Raw genomic sequence first — 13,513 nt, forward strand, 5'->3', positions numbered from 1 at the left:
TCGGGACCCAGTCTGGCTCTTGGGATAATATTACAGGTAAGGAATTTGCAGGCAGAAGTATCCATCGCAATGTGTATGCTTAATCATACAGAAGTGGACAAACCATTTACATTTTGCAACCGACCTACACACTGCACAAACCTAGGGCTTTATCAAGGCTCCTCGGAAAGGAGTCCCCTTTTATTGAAGGGCTGTGTTCCATGGGGTGCAGTTATATGCTAATAAATTGCTTCCTAGTACTCTTCCAGGGGTATCCTTATCAAAGACATGAGCACAAATAGACCCGCCGAAGCACGAGGACCCTGGAGCACCAAATATATCTATATCTATCTATATATATATAGCTATATATATATATATTCACTGAAAAAACCATAGGTTATAGACCATATATAGTTAGGAATTAGCATTTAAAAAACCTTATTTTACTCACACAAAACCAATGAAATTCCATATATAGTTAGTTGTACTAACTATATATCGCGCACCCGCAATCCACTGCTGATCATGTCACATATTACATCATTCATGACATGGTCAGTGACATCACTGATGACATCACTGATGACATCTCAAATGACATCACTGATGACATCACTGATGACAACATCCAGTGACTGTATTTTTCTGTAAAGTTAAAATATGTCTTACATATTGAAGAATGAGTGGATGTATAAGTGTCTGGATGAAGGATTTAGTAGGTGCATGACTGACTGTATGAGTGAGTGGTTAAATGTGTCTCATTGAGTGCATGGGTTAGTGACTAAACTGTCTTAATTTGTGCATCATTATGTCTGTTGTTCTGTAAACTGCTGCATGTGTTGATCAGTAGCTATATGAGTAACTATATGGGTTATTGATTGGTTGCCCAAGCATTTGTATGGGAAACTGAGAGTGTGTGTGGGTGGCTGGGAAGGTGTATGACTCTGTGCATAATGTATGGGTTCAAAAGTGCATGTGGAAACAGCTGTATGGGTGGTTGACTGTGTGCATGACTGTATTGGTGAGTGAATGGATATCTCAGTGCTACATGTCAAAGTAAGTACATATGTAAAACACAGTACATGTGAGAGTTGACATATATAAATAACTGTGCATAAGAGCCAGTGAATGTGTGAGTGGCTGTATGGATCATTGTGCTCTTGTATCCAGGATTGTATAAGTGAGTAAATATGTTTAGTATATGTTTGAATAAGTAAGGTGTGTTTAACTGTATAGTTAAGGAAATGGAGGTGTGATTGATTGTTTGCATGACTGACTAGGTGTGTGTGTAACTTCATGGATGAGTGACAATCTGCGAGTCTGTGTTTACACTGAGTGTATCTAAGGTTATATTAGAGTCTGAAGAGGTTCATCGTATTATCACATGAATGATGTCATCAGTGATGTGATCAGTAATGTCAAATGAGATGTCATCAGTGATGTCATTTGAGATGTCATTTGAGATGTCATCAGTGATGTCATCAGTGATGTCATTAGTGATGTCATTTGAGATGTCATCAGTGATGTCATCAGTGATGTCATTTGAGATGTCATCAGTGATGTCATTTGAGATGTCATCAGTGATGTCATCAGTGATGTCATTTGAGATGTCATCAGTGATGTCATCAGTGATGTCACTGACCATGTCATGAATGATGTAATATGTGACATGATCAGCAGTGGATTGCGGGTGCGCGATATATAGTTAGTACAACTAACTATATATGGAATTTCATTGGTTTTGTGTGAGTAAAATAAGGTTTTTTAAATGCTAATTCCTAACTATATATGGTCTATAACCTATGGTTTTTTCAGTGAATTTTCAAGGTTTTGTAAATGCTAATTCCTAACTATATATGGTCTATAACCTATGGTTTTTTCAATGAATTTCATTGGTTTTTTAAAAGCTAATATCTATAGCTGTAAAATTTATTCTTCTTTAAATCCAAAAATATATTTTATATGTTTATTAATAATTTTTTTTTAATATTTTTTTTGTTTCGCTCCCGGTCCGCGAACCGGGAAGCTTCCCGTTAGCTCAATTTGATTCCGCGATCCGGTCTGCGAACCGGTAAGAAATCAACATAGTGACGGTATCGCGTTGCCGCGTAATGCGTCTTATGACGTACTGCGTTAGCGCACCCGGAAGTGCCCCGGGGCGCGGACCGAGGCGCGAAACGCAGCTCCCCGGAAGCGATCCGCGGCGCGAAAGCGCGACGTATCGCGTTGCCGCGAAATGCATCTTGTGACGTATCGCGTTAGCGGACCCGGAAGTGTCCCGGGGCGCGGACCGAGGCGCGAAGCGGAGCGACCCGGAAGCTAACCGGGGAGCGTTCCGCAGCGCGTAACATGAGCGTGAGAGGTCATGTGACTTGTTAATAAAACTTTTCATTGGTTCATTTCACTTTTAGTTTCATAATTATGGAAGGCTAGGTCAGGTGACCTAAAAATAACACTTTTCATTGGTTGAGAAGTATTGTTTTTTCCAAATGATGAAAACCCCTCCTTCTTTCCTCACTCTGACTTTCATCATTGTGAGAGGAAGACCTATTTTGCTTGTTGGAAGACCTATTTTGCTTGTGTGAAAATGGCTTCATTGGTTGCTTCAGCTGGTGGACCCCCACCACCACCTCCACCTCCTCATGGGAAGAGAGGACCACCTCCCCAGGTGATTACCAACACTGAGGAGGAAGATGAAGAAATGGATGAGGAGGTAGAAGAACCACAATTCCTGGAAGAGTTGCCCCGGGTTTCCAGAAAGAAAGCCAGTTTCATCTGGCAGTTTTTTTCGATGCCTCGTGGACAAAAAAAAGTCAACGCGAGGTATGTCACCTGCCTCATATGCAAGGAACAATTGTCTAGAGGGACGGACAAAAAATACAGTTATGGTAATCACACCATGCATAGGCACATGACGAGGAAACATCCCCTAAATTACAGCCGGGCGGAATTAAGGGATATGCTGGACAATCCTAGACCAACTCCTGTGGCCAGACCAACAATACCGGTTTCTTTAACACCAGAGGAGGCACGGGAAACTGTACCAAATATCCAACAAAATTTTGGGCATATGATACATTTATGTATGCACTGTCGTGCATTATTAGCTTGTGGCAACATGAGCATCAATGCACTCAACCTTGCATATGAACACCATGATTGCCCTAACTGCCCCCAGTAATTTTTTTTTGCTCCTGTTGAGCCCTTTTCAACGCCTGTTTTTTGTTGTTTCCCCCCCCCAAAAAAAACCAAAAAAAATATAAAATCGTTCAAAAAATACAAAAAAAACAAAAAATGTTCAAAAAAAAAAAAAAAATATAAAACAACAAAAATATTTTTAAAAAAGTTCTTTTCAGAACTACCTTCCCTTTCAAAAAAAATTGCTACAATGTTTAGCACTCTGGCAAGCTCTATTTCTTTTGGTTCGCTCCCGGGTTAGCTTCCCGGTACGCGGACCGGGAGCTAACCCAAAAATTTTTTTTTTTTTTTAAAAGTGTAAGTATAAGGAAAGTAAACAGAGAGTGATGTTAAAAGAAAGACAGCTATAGGGGGTAAAGAAGAGATACTGTTTAATAGATCTATTTACCGAAGAAAAGACAGAAGAGGGTATAATTGTGAAAAACAAAATAGATAACGAAGTGAAAGAAAAACAAGCATTGGCATAGCCAATAGGTCTCGCCTTTGGGACCTTCTAAGTATTTAGTTATGCAGCATAATATCCTTGGTGCAGCAACATCAACTGTTGCATGGCTAAACACGTATAAGGTCCCAAAGGCGAGACCTATTGTCTATGCCAATGCTTGTTTCTTAAGTAGTATTGCAATACGTCTGACTCTTCCATGTGAAAAGATCTTATCTTGTGCTCTAAAGATTGCTAAAGTCTCGACAGAGAACAGGCTAGGCTGTAAGTAGGGTAAATTGCGCTTGGTGATCTGTTTGAGGGAGCGTCTGCTTTGCCTGGTGTCTTTGGAGAGCAATTTTGATTGGTATACTGGACAATGTTAGTTTTATTGGTCCAGTAGACAATTAAACTGCTGCATGACCACACTGTGTGATCCTGGGCACACTTTACAAATCCTACCTACCATCCAGCGGCTGAAGTGCAAATTGTAAAACCTGATAGCTGGGCACAATTACAGTGTCATTGCAGGCACACCCTGTGTGATCTTGGACATTTATCACATCTCAAAGTACTTTTAAATGCTTGAGCTTGGGATAAACCCTAGAAAAATACTCTCATGCATTTGACCTACCCAGGTGTTTGCTGCTACGTGCTTGATAAGAAATAATGCAACACACAATTGCAACTTCTGTGCCCCTTCCAAATAAACACTAGAAATCAGAGTTGTAATTAGTCTCTAGAATGAGTAAGATGCCCTCCAGCCTCCACTTGAAAGCAGGGGTGTATAGTTTGAGGGGAGTGAGGGGGGGGGGGGGCGAGGGAGGCATGCAATACTTTAACACAGGTAAAAGTGTCCAAAGTCACACCATCTGCCCACTAAAGAGCGGCTCGCAGTGGCCGGCTGGCCCGGCTGATTAGGGGAGCTGTTGGTGCCGAGCCTGGTGGGGCAGGTCCCAGCTGTGCTCTGCCGGGCTGCAGGCAGCTCAGTTATTAGGCAGCTGGTGGCGTGGGGACCACTGCTATTCCGTCTGTAATGTGCCCGAGCCTCCCGGCAGGCGGGGGGATCACAAGAGCGACCGCTCCCACCCTCGGAGGCTAATTAATTGGCAGAACAAGAGCGCATTAAGGCGGATATAGGAGGGAGCCCTGTGCTGGCACCTTCTGAGTGTATGAGCTAAAAGCAGGTGGTTGTGTGTTTCAAATGCCTCTCAGACTACAAAACGCAGCGAATGCTACGTCCAAATCTGAAATTAGGAGTGCTCGTGTGCACGTGCCTAGGTATGTCTATCTAAGTGTGTGTGCTTCATAGTAATAGTCTATGTGTCACTGCATCTTAGACTGTGTGCCACTTTAAGCATGTAACAGTGTGAGGGTATGCACTACTGCGCTTGTGAGTCACGCTGTTTGCGAGTGGGTTTGTACCTGACAATTACTGACCTTGCAGTTGTGTGTGACTCACTCTGTGTCTGTGCCACTTTATGCGTGTGCATTTAACCTTGAGTGCCTGTGTATGTGGAGCGTGATGTACTGCGTGTGTGTGCGCGTGTGTGTACAGCGAGTTACTGTATGTGGCCCACTGTGAGTGTGCGTGTGTGAGCCACTGTGTTTGTGTGCGTGTCCCACGCTGTGCTGTGTATCTATCTATGTTTGTTAGTGTGTGTGTGCTGCTGTGTAGGTACCACTGTATGTGTAAGCGGGTGCTGGAGTGTATAGACAAACACACGTGAATCCTCAGTTTGTATGCAATGTACGTCACACGTAATTTACGGTCCTGTTCCGCTTTATTTTATTTTGATTGCAGTATAAAAAATGCTTGTTTATATTAGACTGGGGAATACAAACAGGAATCTAGTCTTCAAAGGGAGAGCTGCATGCCAATGTAGAACAAGCACCGGCCAGCTTATAACCCTACTCTGCGATGTTCTTGACTCCCATGCCATTGTTCACCATTTGAGTGAAGTCATGACCCCGCCTACCGAGCGGGGTAAGAAATGCTGTTCACAAGTGTGGTTGTAGCTGTCTGGGCACTTAAATATGTTGCAGCTGTCACGTTACTTAAAAACATTGTGAGAGCCTAAGTAAAACTAGAGTGAATTATCGCATGGCATTTTATGTACAGCCCTAATGCTGCTGCGGCAGAATGGCACCATGTCCTGGAAATACAATAACAGAGACCAGAGCGTCTGTAAATGTCCATGAATCGGGCACCACGCTGAGCCAGGGAAACACTCGAACAATAACAAGGAGAAACACGAGAGATGGCCTGCGGCCGTCAAAGTGAAAGTACGGCCGGCGGAGGAGAAATGCGACACGCAGGGGAGGGGGCGGAGCGGGGAGAGCGGCATGAGGGTGTGAAGCAGCAGGGGCCTGAGACGAGGCCGCCTTGCCTTTGATGTGGTAATGCGAGGCAAGCGGCTGGTGGCATTGTGCACGCGCTTTCACGTGCACTGGAAGAAATCGCCTGGGAATCGCCTGATCTCGGTAAGCTCTGTTTAAGCTGCAATAGATCGAGCTCCCGCTCTCAATGCGCACATGCGCATTGAGATAGGTCGCTCGACCTAAAAAAGAGAGTATAACATTAACAAAGAAGAGTTTCTTGGAGAATGTGAGTGAATGTTCAAAATAAGATTAAAACATGAGGAATAACAGAGAGAAAAAATAGAAAACAGAAAACAAAAAATAACAGAAAAAGATTAATTGAAACAGCAAAGAAATGTAATTAACATAGAGCCATATCATCAACATAGGCAATAAAAGTTTTGCAGCTTTTATTGGCAGAAATGTGTCGCTAAAGCTGCTTTTGCGGCAGAAAACTGCCACTAAAACTACTTTTGCACCAGTTTTCTGCCAATAAAAACAGCAATAATTTTATTGGCTGTGTTCATAATATGCCCCTTAGTGTGCTTCAACTACACAGAGAAAGCATTATGAACAAATAGTGATACAGTGATCAGTCAAAGACACTAAGAGTAATAGAGACGGAGTGAGTGAACAAGAGTGAGGAACTATGAGAAGAGAGGGACTGAGAAAAAGAGTGGAAGGAGTTGAGTAAGTAGGTAATAGAGAAAGGAATGAGGGAAGTAGCAAAGGCAGGAAACTGAGGATTAAAGAAATGAAGCAGTGGAACTAATAGTAGTTCAATGTGATAGAAATGTAACGAAAAGAGTACAAAATATTTACCTTATAATTGTCGTTAAATTACTCACTTTTTGTTTTTATACTTTCAATCTGTGAAAGAGAGAACAAACATTTGAAAAATATTAAAACATGTATTTAAAAATTACAAAAGACAAGGGCAAAGATTGAAGCACAAACAGTTTTTCAACAACTTTGACACTTACAGAAGCTTCTGCTTCTCCAGGCCCCCTACACAGTCCTAAAGATATACATTTTAAACTAACAGTATCTTGATGCAGATGAAGTGAGGCCTATCTTAAAACATGGTGCATATTTTGCATTGCTGTTGTTTCAGAAAAGTGTCGCAAGACACTAAAATTTTAAATAATTGCTTCAGGATGCCAATAAGATGTCTACTATCCAGAGTTTTGTTTCAGGTGAGGCCTACTCAGGGTTGCAGATGAAATTTCGAGTTGTTGAAGAGAATAGAGGACATAATACATGTGAAGGTCTACCAATGAAGTGAGTCATGTCCACTGCACTCTTCAACAAAGTCCAAACCTCCTATGTTTCCCTGGACAGACCTAAACTTGATCTGCACAATGTGATTCGTAATGATAGGAAACACAGGTGATGTAATTGAAATACATGCAATTTATTTTGCTCATTTCACAATCACATCACTTGTGTTTCCTTTGCTTAGGTATCTCATTGTGCAGATGTAGTCTAGCATATGAAAGAATACGCAGAAGTGCAGCACTGCATGCAACAACTTTGACACTTACAGAAGCCTCACCTTCTCCATGCCTCCTACACAGTTCTACATATACATCATAAATGCAAACAGTACAGAATTAATTATACATGTTAAATGGTTTATTTTTGCTGTTCTCAGAATGTATCAAAATTCACTAAAAACAGTGACTTGAAGGTATTCATCATGTAACAGCGGGGAAAAAAAAACACAATCAAAATGATTGTGTTTAAAAAACCCATACAACATCAGAAATCAAAATTCAGAACTCCTTAAAGTTAACTTACTTTCCATGACGTCCAAGGATGTCCTATGAACAGCTTACACTCTTTTGTGCTGTTATTACTTTCAGCCCCCCACTTTCTGAAAGAAAATCTCCATCGTTTTTAAAAACACGTTACATGCAATAAATGACTTCTTGCTCTCTACCACAATTTTCCACAAGGCCAAATCTGGTCAGAGCCATTTATAACTCTTGGATTTCTTGTAAGCCAATCCCGTCATTTGGCATTTCCGCAACTTTCAGAATTAAAATGTTGAAGATCATTTTCACAATCCTGGAATAGTAATATCTTCCCCTTCTTGCTCAGTCATGTTCTACTTTTCCTATGACACTGATACAAGCAGACTTACACTACCTCTATGACTACTACAATTATTTAATTCTCTACATCACTTTTAATCACAAAGCAATGTAAAACAGTAGACAGCATTGCAGACTTACATTCCCTCTACTCCATGTTTTGATTGGCTGCTTCAATTAGTTTATAAAAAGAAACAGTTTTTCTGAACTCATTCAAAGTGCACGTATTTCTCCATAATGTCCAGTCCTATGGTTAGAAGTTATGTCTCTGAACTACACTTATCCTCAAGGCCAAATTGTGTAGGAGCCATTAGAACTTCTTGAAATTCCACAGAGCACATCCCGAGATTATTTCCCTAAAATTTTGGTTTTAAAAACACCAGGTAAGAGTTTTTAAGGTCATACGGCAATTTTTTTTTGAAAATTAAAACAGAATCATTGCAGAATGACCAGCCATTTCTAGACTTTTAATAAGCTGTGTAATGTCCTGATGTTATTGAAGGGCCGTCATGATATATAATTGCTGCAGTTACAAAAGTCCTTCCTGATATTGACAACTGCGAAGCTACAAAATTTTTAATTAAAGTTGTCAATTTTGTTCCATCAGGCCTACATCGTTGGAACATTAAAATGACATACTGGCCATATGTTCGTATAAATAATGTGGACATCATTTCAGATTTACATTGGCTACACTCCATGTTGTGATCAGCTGCTTTTACTAGCTTATTAAAGGAGACTGATTTACTGTCTGGCAAAGTTAAATATATAAATCTTTCTGAGTCTACACTAGTAGTACTTGATACCATACAGTTCTCGCAGTCATGCTGCCATTGATAAGAAAGCCCAAACAGCTGATCTACATCTACACCTTCAGCATGTAATACATCAAGCATATACATTAAAAACTCCTGACAATCTTGCTGAATATTTTGAGAGAATTGTGTTTGGCCTGAACATCTGTCTAACAGATTTCGAATTTCAGACACACTTTCTATGTTTCTTCTATCAGTGGTACATTTCTCTAACACAGAATTTAACAAACTGCAAAATCTTTGATCAGAATTGACCACAATCTCTTCTTTTACATTTTTTAGAGAAAACAAAACATTAACCACTACATTAGCATAGCAGTTGACACCAGAACTGTTTTCAAACTGAAAACCAACAACATCTTCAACAGAATCCTTTTTGTTTCTGCTTGTAATTTTAGGTTCATTGACTTTTTGTCTTTTTGCTACAACCTCCCCAGTATTGTTCTCATTTCTTCGTTTCCGGCCTACCACACGTTTCTCAAACAAAGGATACTGAGGCAAATGTGGCGCATACTCTCTTCTTAACCTATTGTATTCCTTAACACAATCTAGATCCGCACAAATGTTTGTGACATCACACTCAATCAAGTACAATCCCGATAAAGTTCTAACTCGTGACAATGCCACATATGCCATACCCTCCTTGAACACAGAACTGCCAATATTCACCAATGCACTGTCTACACTTAAACCTTGCGATTTATGAATTGTCACCGCATATGCCAAGCAAACAGGAAACTGCTTACGGCGAACATATAAGTCTTTTACAAGCAAAAATCTAGCAGAACAACAAGCAATTAGCTGTACTTCCTCAATGCCATCAAATTTAATTTTTAAAAATTCAATTCCATCTCTATTTCTGTATTTCACAAAATCAACAACATTACCCATTGATCCATTTACCAGACCTCTTTCAACATGTAAATTCCTTCTTAAAATTATACGGCAGTTCAAGCACACATTCAGAGTCTTTTCAAAACCTGCAGTTTTAGATATACTCTTCTCTAATGAATCCAATTTTGTTTTCAGATTCTCAGACAAAATAATTGTTGATCCCATATGCTCTACTCTATCAATAGCTTCCAGTTTCACAATCTCTTGCTTTTCTAAATGCAACATTTTGTTGTTAAATTTGGCACATTCTGCAAGAGTTGGCATCAAACATATTCCAGATTTCTTCTCAGTAATTTTCTGAAAAATATTCTCAGGCACAACATCTTGTTCTGGATATAAATTTGACAGTAATCGTGCATGTAAAGCTTCTTTCCCATGCTCGGTCACTTTTCCAATTCTAACATCTTGTAGAATAGTCTTGTAAACTTCATCCTTCGCCTGACGCATATTTTCATGCAGTTCAGCATAATTGAAGTTTAACCATATATTGACGTTGCCAATGCTGCCTAGGCACTTCCTGGTATCTTCATGCGTGAGCATTTTGAACACAGGTTGCCCTTTCACTGGTGTCAGCTGCAGAAGATCTCCGAAAACAATGATGTGTTTGCCACCAAATAACACATCATACTCTGTTTTGAGAACTTCTTGCATCCTCAAATGCACAAAGGCAAGCATGACATTGGAAACCATGCTTACTTCGTCAATGATAAGAAGTTTCATTTTCCTCAAGATTCTTGAAACTTCAAAACAAGCATCTCCAGATAGCTTGTGATATTGTAATTTGTTGTCATGCTCCACTGGCAGCATCAGTAAACGATGTAAAGTAATCCCTTTAATATTATGTGCTGCCAGTCCAGTTGGAGCAGTGACAACACAAGACAGCGATGACTCTGTCCTTTCCTGCAAATAGCATGAAATTGCTTTAATGAGGAAACTTTTCCAGTTCCCGCTTCTCCACTCACGTACAGTCGGACAGGCTTCAACGACGTACATGAGCACTCTTTCTTATCATGACTTAATCCATGATCAATTTGCATGGTAACTTCGTCATATATTTTCCTCTGCTCAACGTTGAGTTGTCTTTCCAACTCTTCTAAGTTAACCGCATCCTCTTGAGCATGTGCCATGGCTCTTTCCACTTCATTCATAGCAGTGGCAGCTTCATTTTCGATAACAGGTCCTCCTAGTGGATCCTGACTCAATGAAGCAGAACTCTGACTGTCCTGAGAACTGTCTCTGGCAATCTCGGCTGCAATCGTTGCTTCCTGCTCAATTTCCGCATTCAACATTTCTACATATTTGGGAAAAGCAGGACATTCTATGGTCTCCTTGGCGGCATTGAAAGAGTCTTCGTAACAGAGGAAATCTCCAAGCAGTTCCTCTTCTGCACGCCAAGGCTTGAAAAGTTGCAAAAGTGCTAAATAGAAAAACTCCTTTTTTTCAGGAGATTCACCACTCAATTTTCGATGGTTTACCAAGTGGCATTTTCTTTGCTTGACCAGACATCCCTCACTTCCTATTACAGCATACACTCCTTTCTCAGTATCTTCTTTGATGTTCCTCTTGAATATGTAATTTTGCAGAACCTCATACAGACAAACATTCTCGAGGTGACTGCTTCGATTTGGATAATATGTATCCAACATGTTTGTCTTCAAAATGTCGGTACTGTTTGGCTCCTTTTCCGCCAAATACTCAATTTCCCGCACAGGTTTGAGAACTCGATTACGCGTTGCTGCAAGACCAAGACTCGCCCAAACGATACTCCTGGACTTGGCATAGAGACTTGCTGAAGACAACCGGTCAGAACATTCGTACGCTCCGATTTCTCGATGCGACAACATCTTCAGACTGAAACTGTACAACTTCTTGCTGAGGCTCTTTTCATGGGAAATGTCCTCCCACATATCCTTCAATTCTGTCTTCTCTTTTTTGGTGATGTAAGACGTCACATACCGAGCCACAGCCATACAGTTATCAGCCACAAACTGTATATCCATGTTAGCATTCCACATGGACAAAATCACCGGGTTGTAGTCGTTGATGTACTTGGACTCTTGGTTCCTCTTCAAATTGTAAGTGTTTTTAGGTGATTTCTTCATGACATTGTGTCGCAGCGAAGACATCAAACTGTTTACTCTTCCTTTAGAAATCACCGGTCGTGGAAAGCCGAAACGACATTTAGTGTAGAACTTGTCCTTGTTTCGGAATTTACGACGGCAGTACTTTCCACATCGATGGCTTTGGAAACGCAGAACTTTTTCTCTTAGGCTTTTCTTCTCCTTTGCGTTTGGAACAGCACACGTAGAATACTGTTGGATGAAACTCATCACTGAGTCTTCTGGATCCGTTCCAAATTTAGGTGCATCCTTGATCCACAGCAACATATGTATATGAGGAGCACCTCTTGCTTGGTACTCCTTTCTCCAGAAGAAATCCAACACCTCTCCAAGAGGTGGATTCTTCTTATTCATGATGAAAGACATCATAGCTTCAAATCTATGATTGAAGTACCTACATACATTGACTGGATCCAAAGAGCACAGTTCTCCAGGTGTCTTGAATTCGATGTTATCTACGTTAGCATTTGCCTCTCGTAGAAATTCAAGTAAGTCTTCCCAGCCATACTCGGCACAGCTCAGAGTGAGGAACCATGTGGGAGTACCTAAGTTCCTCAGCATACATTTTAAATCACCATGACGACGGTACCAGTACTCATTAGTACCACGCTGACACGCCATGAGATTAATCAGGTGAGAATCCAAAATACTGTCTTGGACATTGACTTTATCCATAAAGTCACTTGCCGAGATGTTTTGCATGTGTATACCACTTTTCAAGATGTGGTTCACTGCATATGACAGTCCAGACAGATCGCTTTCAAACAGGAGATGAAACAAATAAGGAATGCATTGTCGAAACCTAGCATCTCCTGCATACAATCGCAAAGTCCGGTATTCAGAAGCAGGAATTTGATGAGGTCGCTCATCATATCTTCCTCCCTGACCTGTTGGAAAAAGCTGTGGGAAACACCGAGCTTCCAAACTTTCCTCCCAAACACTAATGGGACTCCCTTTGGCTTGTTTCATTTGAAACAACTCAATAGCATTCCCCATGACTTCCTTGGAATGCAAAGGATGAACACTATAATGTTCATATATTTCTTCACTAGTAGAGGGTTCTACTTTCTCAATTTGACCAGCACACAAATCGCTATCCTCTTCCTCACTTACTTCCTCTTCTGCAACATATACATTCTTATAGTATTTATTATTTTTTTTCAAATACAATGTTGCCTTTTTAACTTTCCTAACATCTACTAAATCTTGCCATATTTTCTTATTCTTTGTCGGAACCCCATTAACTAAGATAACCAGAGGTTCCTCTTCCACTTTTTCTACTCCAATTGTGTTAATGTTTTTCTTCAAATCTAGAGGCAAATAAACAACTCTTCCCTTTAATCCTCTCTGTAAATCTGATGGAGGCAATTTCCCTGTCTTTGGCTCCATTCTTACAATAGCCTGAAAGGGATGGATACTTTGAATCAAAATAGATTCATAAGTATTTAAATCCTTCAATTCAGAAGGAATCTCAACCAATTCCAGATTATTATGAACTGCTCTAGCAGGCATCTGGTTTTGATTTAATTTGCAACAACAATAAGTACACACACGTTGATCCAATCCCAAATCAAAACAATTTTCTACCATCAAGTATGTTGCAAAATCCTTCCATTCACTATTATT

The sequence above is a fragment of the Lissotriton helveticus genome, chromosome 3_1 (genome assembly GCF_964261635.1).
Source record: "Lissotriton helveticus chromosome 3_1, aLisHel1.1, whole genome shotgun sequence".
Classification (NCBI taxonomy): Eukaryota; Metazoa; Chordata; class Amphibia; order Caudata; family Salamandridae; genus Lissotriton; species Lissotriton helveticus.